Source organism: Protopterus annectens, chromosome 6.part0 (assembly GCF_019279795.1).
Source record: "Protopterus annectens isolate FY-2018-M chromosome 6.part0, PAN1.0, whole genome shotgun sequence".
Classification (NCBI taxonomy): domain Eukaryota; kingdom Metazoa; phylum Chordata; order Ceratodontiformes; family Protopteridae; genus Protopterus; species Protopterus annectens.
The window spans coordinates 338,292,600-338,304,876 of NC_056737.1; positions in this window are offsets into that span (position 1 = coordinate 338,292,600).

A 12,277-nucleotide genomic window follows, 5' to 3' on the forward strand; every position below is an offset into this window, starting at 1 on the left:
TGATCCTCTCCATAGCCTTGCAGACTAAGCTAGTCAGGCTTATGGGGCGATAGTTTCCAGGGTCCGTAGAGGCTCCACCTTTGTGGAGTGGGACCACTGTTGCTGTACGCCATTCTGTGGGCACATATCCTGTAGTGAGGCTGAGATTGTATAGCTGTTTTATTTGAGGGATTAGTTCCTCTTGTAGTTCATGTAGGACGCAACCTGGGACACCATCTGGTCCCATGGAAGCAGTGTCTTTTGCTTTGGAGAGGGCAGCCTTCACCTGAGCATCTGAGATGTTTGGGAGGCAGCTCTCGGCTGGGATAGATACTTGCTCTTTTGGGGGGAAGGGGGGAGAAGTTTGCACTGAACCTGTCTGCCAGGATATTGGCGATGTCTGTGGGTTCAGTGTATTTTTTCTCATTTAGAATCAACTCAGAACAAGTCTGGGAGTTGCATCCCAGGTTTCTAACATAACTGAAAAAAGCCTTATGATTGTCTTTGGTGTCCTGTGCAATTTTTCTCTCAAAGCTGGCCTTGGAGGATTTTATGAGGGATCGTAATTTTTTGCTAGTACTGATCAGAGATGCCTTCCCTATTAGGGATTTTGCTCTATCATGTAGTAGCTTCCTCCTTCTGTTGTACAGTTTATTTATGGCAGGGGTCCACCAGACTGGACGCCTGCCTTTGGATGATTGGGTCTTGGTTTTGTTTGAGATAGCATGATCCATGCATTCCTGGAGATGTCCGTAGAATGCATTTATATAGGATTCTGCAGTTTGGGCTGTAGTTTCCACTGGCCCTGGGGCCTTGAAGGATTCCACTTCGGTTTTGAGAAGTGAGAAGTTCGCTTTGAGAAGTTTTTCACTGTGGTTTTCTGGGCTGGGGGTGGGGTCGGGATGTGGACATCCAGTGAAATTAATTTATGGTCTGATCTTACCAATGAGGGTTATACTTCTGGTGTGGAGCATAGAGTCCCCATGTTGGTAATGATCAGGTCTAGTATGTTGTCCCCTCTTGTGGGAGTGGTGACTAGTTGTTCCATAGCATTTGAGTTTATAATTTCCAGGAATCTTTGGGCTAAGGTGCTGGGGCTTGAGTAGTGCTTCCAGTCAATGTTTGGGTAGTTGAAGTCACCCAATATAATGGTGTTTGGAGAGATCTTCATGTTCTCCAATGTTTTCAGGAAAGCCGAATGGGATTCCTGACTTTGAGAGGGTGGTCTGTAGGATGCTATAAACTGAAAAGCAGTCTTGCCCATTGTTAGTTGCACATGGATGGTCTCCGATACTTCGTGCAATGCCACTAATCTGGAGGTGTGGATATCCTTGATAAATATGGAAACTCCCCCTCCTTTTGTGGTTCGGTCCAGGTTTTGGGGCCGAAAAGCATGATATGAGGTATAGCCTGGTAGTGCTGGGGTGCTCTCTGGAGCCTTGAACCAGGTTTCTGTCACTGCACAGATATCGATGTTCTCCATACCGAGGAGAGCTTCGAGTGCATGCATCTTGAGGTTAAGACTTCTGGCATTTAGCAGCATTACCCTTAGTTTCTTGTTCCTTGTGCTGTCTATGGGGGTGGGTTTGACTTTTGAGCCTTGCCTAAAAAAGGCACTACGGGGGTGGCAAGAGCCTTTGCCAATATCCGAAAGCCCAGTGGTGACAGGTGCAAGCCATCCCTAGCGAAGCAACGTGGCTTGTCGAGCATGCCATCCCAGGCTGACAGACACTGGATCCCCTTTGAATGACACCAAAATTTTAGCCAATTGTTAAAATCGATCATTTTGTCTTTGTACTGTGGCATCATTCTAGGTGAGGGTAAGATGCTGCTCAAGGTCAGGGTCATACCAGCCTGGGCTACATGATCAGAGAGCTCCTCTATGTCTCTTTTCATGTAGTCCAGGGAGGTACATCTCAGGTCATTCACACCAGCATGTACAATGACTGAGTCATATTTGTATTTGCTTTGGAGTGACCTGAGTGCTTGCGTTATGTGTCGGATCCTAGCACCCGACAGGCAGCTCACTGTGACCTTCTCTTTATTCAGCCTGGTGAGCGGGACGTCAGTGTGTCTGACAATAGAGTCACCTATAACAAGAGTATCAGGTGTGTTATTCAGCCTTAAGGGCTGTGGCTGCTTGGCACACTGACTTTGTGGGTTATGTGTTGTGTGTGTTTTGTTTTGAGGTAGCGTTTGCTTGGATGTCTGCTTTGGAGGTCTCTGTTGCTTAGATAGATTTTTATTTAGAGCCTCCGAGTATGTTTTTGTGTATTTATGTGTTTGGTTCGCTGATGTGGTGGGACTATGTGATACTGGAATTGTGTTGTGTGAGGTTACCTTCTCCTCCTGACTGGTTACACCAGTTTTGAGATGAGAGAGCTCAGCCTCCAGTTTGGCTAAATAGTTGCATCTCTCACATATATTTGAACCTGTTTGGAGGAGGAGAGGGTTGTCCGTGTACATGAGACAGTTGTAACATTGCCTCAAAATTCCCAGATTCACCAGCTGGACTGGAGAGGAAACCATTGACTGACCTTTGGACATGCTACAGTAATAGGGAAACTGAATTTAAGACAGACCAATAGAGGACAGGGTAATCGTAGAGAATATAAGAGTAAGTAGTGCTTATGGTTTAATAGTGCTAACTTGTAGGATTACTTAATTGGACCAGTGAAGGGCCTTAGAATGAGAATATGGTGTTTAAATTGAGAGATAGAGCAGTTCTAAGGGAAAAAGTGAAGAGCAGACTTTGTGGAGCCAGGAATAGTTTAAACCCAATTAGGCGGTGCTGCCCGCTGTTGCGCTATGCACAAAAACACGCAAAAACGTGCAAAAGAGGGTTTTAAGAGAGGAAGATGAAGGAGTTTTGGAATTGACCCAAAATGGCCAATAAAACTACAGTTTCAATTCAGTAACCACTCCCACAGGGGCAAGCAGGCTGCTCAATGTTTTTCACTGCCACTGATCAACAGAGAGACTTTCCTTTAGCCCAAGCAAAAAATGGCCTCACAGAAACTTACAAACAGTTCAAGAACAGCAAGTCTGTAACTGAACTTTTTTAAATCTCAGAAAAGTGGGAAAAAAGCAAAATTTTTTTTTGTTTTTTTGTTTTTTCAGAGATAGCAGAGGTTAACAAGTATCAACAAGTTATAACAGTGCAGTAAATGACCCCAGACAAGAGTGCTAGGCCAAAGACAGATAAAATGCAAGTTGAGAAAAAAACGATTTTAAAAATAAGTGCAAACAGGAAATTCAGTAAACAGCTCTAGGTTGTGCTCTAAATACAGTTACTAATGCAGAAATCAAATTTAACAAGCCAGAAAATGCTCAAAATAGGCGGCTATGCAGAAAAACTTAGCAAATAAACAGAGGAAAAATACTTAATGTCTCAAAAGTGGCTCCTTTGTTCTCTCAGCGTTTTCTCCTCTTGGTGGGTGCTTCACCAACAGCCAACAAGCCTGAAAAGACACCAAAACCACGAGGCAACCAGGTTTTAAGAGATGAAGATGAGGGAGTTTTGGAATTGACCCAGAATGGCCAATAAAACTACAGTTTCAAGTCAGTAACCACTCCCACAGGGGCAGGCAGGCTGCTCAATGTTTTTCACTGCCACTGATCAACAGAGAGACTTTCCTTTAGCCCAAGCAAAAAATGGCCTCACAGAAACTTACAAACAGTTCAAGAACAGCAAGTCTGTAACTGAACTTTTTTAAATCTCAGAAAAGTGGGAAAAAAGCAAGATTTTTTTGTTTGTTTTTTTGTTTTTTCAGAGATAGCAGAGGTTAACAAGTATCAACAAGTTATAACAGTGCAGTAAATGACCCCACACAAGAGTGCTAGGCCAAAGACAGATAGAATGCAAGTTTTGAGAAAAAAACGATTTTAAAAATAAGTGCAAACAGGAAATTCAGTAAACAGCTCTAGGTTGTGCTCTAAATACAGTTACTAATGCAGAAATCAAATTTAACAAGCCAGAAAATGCTCAAAATAGGTGGCTATGCAGAAAAACTTAGCAAATAAACAGAGGAAAAATACTTAAAGTCTCAAAAGTGGCTCCTTTCTTCTCTCAGCGTTTTCTCCTCTTGGTAGGTGCTTCACCAACAGCCAGCAAGCCTGAAAATACGCCAAAACCATGAGGCAACCAGGTTTTAAGAGAGGAAGATGAGGGAGTTTTGGAATTGACCCAGAATGGCCAATAAAACTACAGTTTCAAGTCAGTAACCACTCCCACAGGGGCAGGCAGGCTGCTCAATGTTTTTCACTGCCACTGATCAACAGTGAGACTTTCCTTTAGCCCAAGCAAAAAATGGCCTCACAGAAACTTACAAACAGTTCAAGAACAGCAAGCCTGTAACTGAACTTTTTTAAATCTCAGAAAAGTGGGAAAAAAGCAAGATTTATTTTTTGTATTTTTGTTTTTTCAGAGATAGCAGAGGTTAACAAGTATCAATAAGTTATAACAGTGCAGTAAATGACCCCACACAAGAGTGCTAGGCCAAGACAGATAAAATGCAAGTTTTGAGAAAAAAACGATTTTAGAAATAAGTGCAAACAGGAAATTCAGTAAACAGCTCTAGGTTGTGCTCTAAATACAGTTACTAATGCAGAAATCAAATTTAACAAGCCAGAAAATGCTCAAAATAGGTGGCTATGCAGAAAAACTTAGCAAATAAACAGAGGAAAAATACTTAAAGTCTCAAAAGTGGCTCCTTTCTTCTCTCAGCGTTTTCTCCTCTTGGTAGGTGCTTCACCAACAGCCAGCAAGCCTGAAAATACGCCAAAACCATGAGGCAACCAGGTTTTAAGAGAGGAAGATGAGGGAGTTTTGGAATTGACCCAGAATGGCCAATAAAACTACAGTTTCAAGTCAGTAACCACTCCCACAGGGGCAGGCAGGCTGCTCAATGTTTTTCACTGCCACTGATCAACAGTGAGACTTTCCTTTAGCCCAAGCAAAAAATGGCCTCACAGAAACTTACAAACAGTTCAAGAACAGCAAGCCTGTAACTGAACTTTTTTAAATCTCAGAAAAGTGGGAAAAAAGCAAGATTTATTTTTTGTATTTTTGTTTTTTCAGAGATAGCAGAGGTTAACAAGTATCAATAAGTTATAACAGTGCAGTAAATGACCCCACACAAGAGTGCTAGGCCAAGACAGATAAAATGCAAGTTTTGAGAAAAAAACGATTTTAGAAATAAGTGCAAACAGGAAATTCAGTAAACAGCTCTAGGTTGTGCTCTAAATACAGTTACTAATGCAGAAATCAAATTTAACAAGCCAGAAAATGCTCAAAATAGGTGGCTATGCAGAAAAACTTAGCAAATAAACAGAGTAAAAATACTTAAAGTCTCAAAAGTGGCTCCTTTCTTCTCTCAGCATTTTCTCCTCTTGGTGGGTGCTTCACCAACAGCCAACAAGCCTGAAAAGATGCCAAAACCACGAGGCAGCCAGGTTTTAAGAGAGGAAGATGAAGGAGTTTTGGAATTGACCCAGAATGGCCAATAAAACTACAGTTTCAAGTCAGTAACCACTCCCACAGGGGCAGGCAGGCTGCTCAATGTTTTTCACTGCCACTGATCAACAGAGACTTTCCTTTAGCCCAAGCAAAAAATGGCCTCACAGAAACTTACAAACAGTTCAAGAACAGCAAGCCTGTAACTGAACTTTTTTAAATCTCAGAAAAGTGGGAAAAAAGCAAGATTTTTTTTGTTTTTTCAGAGATAGCAGAGGTTAACAAGTATCAACAAGTTATAACAGTGCAGTAAATGACCCCACACGAGTGCTAGGCCAAAGACATTTAAAATGCAAGTTTTGAGAAAAAAACGATTTTAAAAATAAGTGCAAACAGGAAATTCAGTAAACAGCTCTAGGTTGTGCTCTAAATATAGTTACTAATGCAGAAATCAAATTTAACAAGCCAGAAAATGCTCAAAATAGGTGGCTATGCTGAAAAACTTAGCAAATAAACAGAGGAAAAATACTTAAAGTCTCAAAAATGGCTCCTTTCTTCTCTCAGCGTTTTCTCCTCTTGGTGGGTGCTTCACCAACAGCCAACAAGCCTGAAAAGACGAGAAGTGCAGGAAAAGGAACGATGCATAAGAATAGATAAAGGCATTAAGACATTTAATGAAAAAAGATTTAGATGATGAAGACAGAAGAAATATTAATCAATTATGGAACGATCATATAGATATGAGAATGTTTTATGAAAACTGGGTGAGTTGGTGGATAAATTTTAAAGACAAATATGAAAAGTGTTTTTTGGAATATCATGCAGTGAGAAGAAGGAAAGAGAAACTAAAATATAGGCAGTTGAACCAAGTAGTATTTAGAGAGGTGTTAAAAAATAAGATAGCTATTTTTGTAAACGAGAAGAATCTATATGAATGAATCAGGAGAAGCTTAAGAAAATGTTATATAAGCAAAGGTTTTCTTACAAGGGAAAAAGAAAAGTTGGCTCTGTATTTAAATAAGATAGTAAGAGAAAGTAAAATAATAATAAGGAAATTGAAGAATAATAAAGGAGAAAGAGTGAAGGCACAACAAAAAATGTTTGAAGTAATAAAGAAATACACACAGAATGCAATTAAAAAGGAGATGAAGGAAAGGCAAAATGGAAAGTTAAAAAAGGATAATAAGAGTTTTTAAAATATAAGCGTAAAATAATTTATTGAAATTCTAAAATAACTAAATATGGAAAAAGCTATGGGAATAGATGGTATTGATTATTACATGGATAATAATACAGAATAATGGCAAAAAGTGTATTTTGTGGAAGTATTAAATAAATGGTTAGAAAAAAGGAATAGTAGAAAAAGAAATATGTACTGGGGCCATGGAATTTATATGGAAAAATGAGAAAAAAGGATAAAAGAAACTGATGACTAATAGTGTTGAATAATATAGATATTTGTGAGAATAACAGGAAAAAGACTAGAAAACAGTATAGATAAATAACTTGATTATATGATTTTTGCTAAGAAAGGGAAAGGATGTTAAGATCTATTGTGGGTAATGAGAGAAGTACTAGATGACATTATAAATAAAAAAGATGAAAACTAAAGATATGGTAGGATACATGAGTAAAGCATTTGAGAGAATACAACATAAGTGTTCTTGGGCTATATTAAGACATTATAATATAACTAATAAAATAATAAAAGTATTTATGTCAGTATATAAGCATGATAATGTGAGAGTGATATTAAATGTAGGCTATGTAAAGAAATAAAAATGAAGTGTGGGATAAGGCAGGGATGTCCTGCAAGTAGCATTATATTTGCATTAGTTATGGATGTAGTTGTTAATACGATGAATAAAGTGTTTAAAATCCCAGGATACAAGATAGTAGAAGAAATACAAATTCCAATCATTCTTAATTATACAGATGATATAGTTTTAGTTACTAAGAATAAGGTGTGGATGGAAGAAGGAATCAAAAAATTAAATTGGTATTTTAAGGTGCTTGATTTATCTTTCAATAAAAATAAAAGTAAAGGGATTGGGTGAATGGGTAATATAGAAGGCAATTAGATTAATAATGAGGTTATAGATATTTTGGGAATAATATTTGGAACAAGTATGCATAGAGAGAAACAGCAGGAGAATAATATACAGAAATTAAAAGAGATATGCATGTTTTGGAAGTCATATAAACTATCACATAAAAAGTACATTTAATTAATTTGATTCTTTTAGGTAAAATTGCTGATTTAGCAAATGTATATATGATCTTGTCTAAAGATGAAAAAGAGTTACTGTCTATTATATTTTCATTTATATGGGGATCAAGGTTGAATCCAGTTAGAAGAGGGATTTTGTATGTTAAAGAAGAGGAAGGGGGATTAGGGATAATTAACTCAATTGTTCATGCAGCTGCTTTGAATCTTTATACAGTTTTGGTAGGAATGAAAGAAGAAAATTGGAATTTATTAGATGTTATAATGAAAGATAAATATAAGGATGGCTGGAGAGGATAGGTTTAGGAAAAGATGGAAAAAATACGTAAATAAACATATAAGAGTGCCAGAATAAACTTTTATTTATGGAAATTGAATATAAAAAATGTAAAGCAGAAAATAATGGTATTTAAGTATAATGAATGAACATTATTATATTTACCCATTGAAACATTTAGAAAATGCAAAAAGAAATGTGATTAAAATAAGATTTGTTTGGTATAAAATAATTTATGAATGTAATGATTTTTTTGTGGAGATTGACAATAAGTAAACTGCCTGTCAAAGCTAATATGCCTTACAAAAGAATACAAGAGAGGGTGTGTAATTATTGTGGAGAAGCTGAAACAACAAAGCATGTTTTTTTTTTAATTGTTCCTTATCCTGTATGAATTGTTCCTTATCCTATATGAATAAACTTTCTAAACCAAACCCACCCAGACTATTTATACTACTCAACAACCTTTAGAACAATACTAACTAAATCTATCCTAACCATTCCTATGCTTTGTTTCTAACTCCCTTGCCTAACCATTCACATACCTTGTTTTTTAACTCTTCTATAGCAACCTGTTATCCTAGCCATTCCAAGCACATGTTTTTAACCCTTCTACATCTAATTTCCAATAACTCCCCTTCTTAACTAACTATTTTTTTTTCTCCTGGTTGTCATTCATGACATCAATCTAGGTATCATGTCATTCTATACTCTCACATCCTGTCCAATAATTTCTGTACATATTTCATACTATAAACCTATAAAGATCTTAAACTTCAATGTAACCATGTATATATAATCACCTTTTATAATTTTAAATTTTTTTCAATGTAACCATGAATATTGATTTTCATCTTTTGTACATGTGGAACATTTCTCCCCGGGCCTCCGCTGAAAATGGACATGTATCCAGTCGGACTCTCCTTGTTAACAAATGTAAAATAAAAAATAAATAAAAATAGTTCTAGAGTGAATGAATTATGGGAGAAAATATGTGAAAATAAGATATTAAAATAATTTAAAAATGCTGAAGACTTAAACAAGAATATATTACAATATGGATATTATGGTAATAGAAAACAAGAAGAGGTGAAGGAAATTGATAACAAAATGTTCTGCTTTTTATGGACAATATAGAATGAAAGATTGAATGAAATGAAATTTAATGAGAAATGGCTATTATCTGATATTTTGAAGAAGATACATTTTTAGTTATGGAAAAGAGGGTGGGGTGAATAATTAAAGTACACGGGACTGTAATATATTACAAATGAAACATATAAGTAATATATAATATGTAAATAATGTATATAAGCTGTGACAATTAATAAAGAACCCCTACTCAACTGAACATGGGAAGTATTGTACAGTTGCACTTTCTGCTTCTGTTATGGGTGCAGTGGAAGCCTGGAGAAGCAGGTGTAGTCATGGTGAAGAAACAAGGAGACAGTGATAATTTGGCAAAGTTGTTTCAGTTCCTGCAAACAAATGATTACACAGCGGTCAACGAGGGCAAAATGGTGAATGAGGATATCTTATGTAGTACAAAGGCAGTTGAGCCTTTGCAAAAGAATTTAGAAGTCGGGATGTGTTTGAAGGTGAGCAAACCTTTAGGCATCAAGAATGCAGATATGATGGTATGTAGAAAAATGAAGGCGGTCGAACCTTCAAAAGATACAGAAGTGCTGTTGCAGCAAAAGTTATTTGAAAGTGGAACCGAGAGTAAGACTGAATGTATTATAACATTCCTTGAGTTGGGAGAGTTGTAGGATGTTTTATTACAAGATTTATTGTTACAGAGTGAACCAGAAAGTGAGAAAACAGCATCATGGGGAGACATCATGAATAGAATACAGGAAGAATGAGCAGAAGAGATCATGAAGAAAAAGAAGTTCTATGCAGATAAATTGAAGGAAATGGATAAGAAGAAATTAAAATGGAAACAAGAAAGAAAAACACCTAGTCAAGATAAGCAGCAAAGAAGAGAAAGATCTAGATAGGTATGATATTTGGGACAATGTAATAACACCATTAGGTACTTTTCCACAAGAGGTAAGAGGTAAGAGCTTTTATACATATTAATAAAGACTATTTTTGTGACATTATATTTGAATCAGGAGAGTACATAGAAAAGTTTTTAGTACAATATGAATTAAAGAAAAACAACAATTCAAGTAATTTGTACATTTTTCAAGTATTCAACAGATAAACAGAAAAAAGTATTCATTCAATTTAGAATTGAAGTGGAGAAAGATGCATTAAAAGAATATTTAAAGACTGTGTACAGAGAAGTGATGGACATTATTAAAAATTAAAGTTTGGTGCTCACCATAACTATGCAAAGGACCTGCTGCACTTGTTGTGGGGAAATGCAAAGAGGTCACAGCAAGGTTGACCTTATCGACAGAAAATTCTCTCCACCACTGATTGACCACTCACAAGGCATCAGAGTGGACCTGCTGAGCTTGTCCACTAGCATGTTGGATTTTACCTGTATGTGCATTGCCATAAGAATGCAGTTGGAAGCGATCGCCCACTGCCACACTCTCACTGCCTGTCAACAAAGGGGGTAAGATTGGGTCCTCTGATCTTTCAATGTACCAAACCACAGACATGTTGTCGGTTTGTATCACAATTGTCCCAAGAGGAAGACCATCTTGGAAGGCCTGCCATGCTAGTAGGACTGCTCTCATCTCTAGAACATTGATATGTGAATTGGTCTCTTCTGAGGACCATGTGCCTTGGACTGTTCATCTCAAGAAATGACCCTCCCCCCAGCTGGGAGGCATCCATGGTTACTGTGGCTACTGTGGGGGAGATGTACAAGAGGGTTTCCTTGAGAAACTTCATCTAACTGACTCCACTGATGTAGACAGTCTTGGCATTCTCAAATGAGTTTGATTGGAAAGGAAAAGGGATGGTGAATAACTGACCACTGAACAGTTAGGGTCCACTGAGGAATGCCCATATAAAACTGGGTCATAGGAACTAAGGTTATGACCATTGCCATTGACCCTACAGCCTGAAGAATAAGGCTAGCTGGTGGAAAAGGATGCGCTATCATTTGCTCCACCTGGCACCTGACGATCCTTACTCAATGTGGTGGAAGACAGGCTGAGTGACTATGTTCATTTTAGCATCTATGAACTTAAGGCTCTCAACAGGTTGAAGATGATAATAGGATTATAGGAGAGTACTAGGCTAGCAACCTGGAGGTCATTTTATGCCTAGCCATTTTGACCCAATGTAATACCATAGAAGTACTAGTCAATAGGTTGCATTTAGTGATGGCTGCCCATGTCCAGGAGGGTTGTGGCGCTATCCCTGGTAAGAATTAATGGTGCCCCATTCATATGTCCAGGTTCCTCTTGAACTGTTATAGAACTTCTCTGTTTTGCATGAATTGTTATCCTGTTCCAAACATGTGGCAGTCACTGGGAGATAAATCTGTCCCTCCAGCATGTTCTATTTAAGTTGCAGGCCATATTTAAGTCCCTGGAATGGGTAGCCCTTGACTCAATTGATTTATGGATATGCAATAAGTTCATTAGGTTTGGGTCATGGGTTGCTCTGTAGGCCAGGCCTAAGTCTTCCCTAAAAATTCTATACAATATGGAGTATAGTGACAGGGACTGTAGTCGGCCCATGTAAGGCACATGCTGGAGGCCCTTGATCTTCTTTGTTAGAAACCTCTGAAGTCTGTAACTGCTGCAGGTGCTTAGTACAGTACACACTGAATGGGCACTTACACTCAATTATGGGTCAGATAAGTGCCAAGTATAGGGGGGTTCTAACTTCTTTTGCTCTCAAGACAATTCCTTTACTAATCAGGTGAGCTATGTGGAAAGTTTTCCTTACAATGATAGACTCATGGAAGTCAAAGTTAAGGTCACAGTCAACCTGTGATCCCAGGTCTCTTACCACTTCATGGGTACTTAGGTATCGTTGTCAATCTGATAGTGTGAAGGGACATTGTTTTTGCCTAAATTAATGATGATGCATTTCTTTGCATTCAGTTTGAGACTGTGACAAATGCACCAGTTGCTGGTCTGTGTGAGATCCTCCTGGAGTATTCTGACATCATTTGGGGACTCAGTGATTGCACCTAGTTTGCAGTCATCTGCAAACCTGGTCAACCACAACCCTTTAGTTTTGACCTGAACTTCTAAGAAGTATATACCAAACTGTAGGGGCCTGGAACTCATCCCTGTGACACCCCACTGGTAACAGGTCTGCTGGTTGATGTGGAGTCACCCACTTTGATAGTATGTGTCCAGTTTGTGAGCCAGTTGGCCACCCACCTTACAATGAAGGGGTTTACATTCAGTTTGCTAAGTTT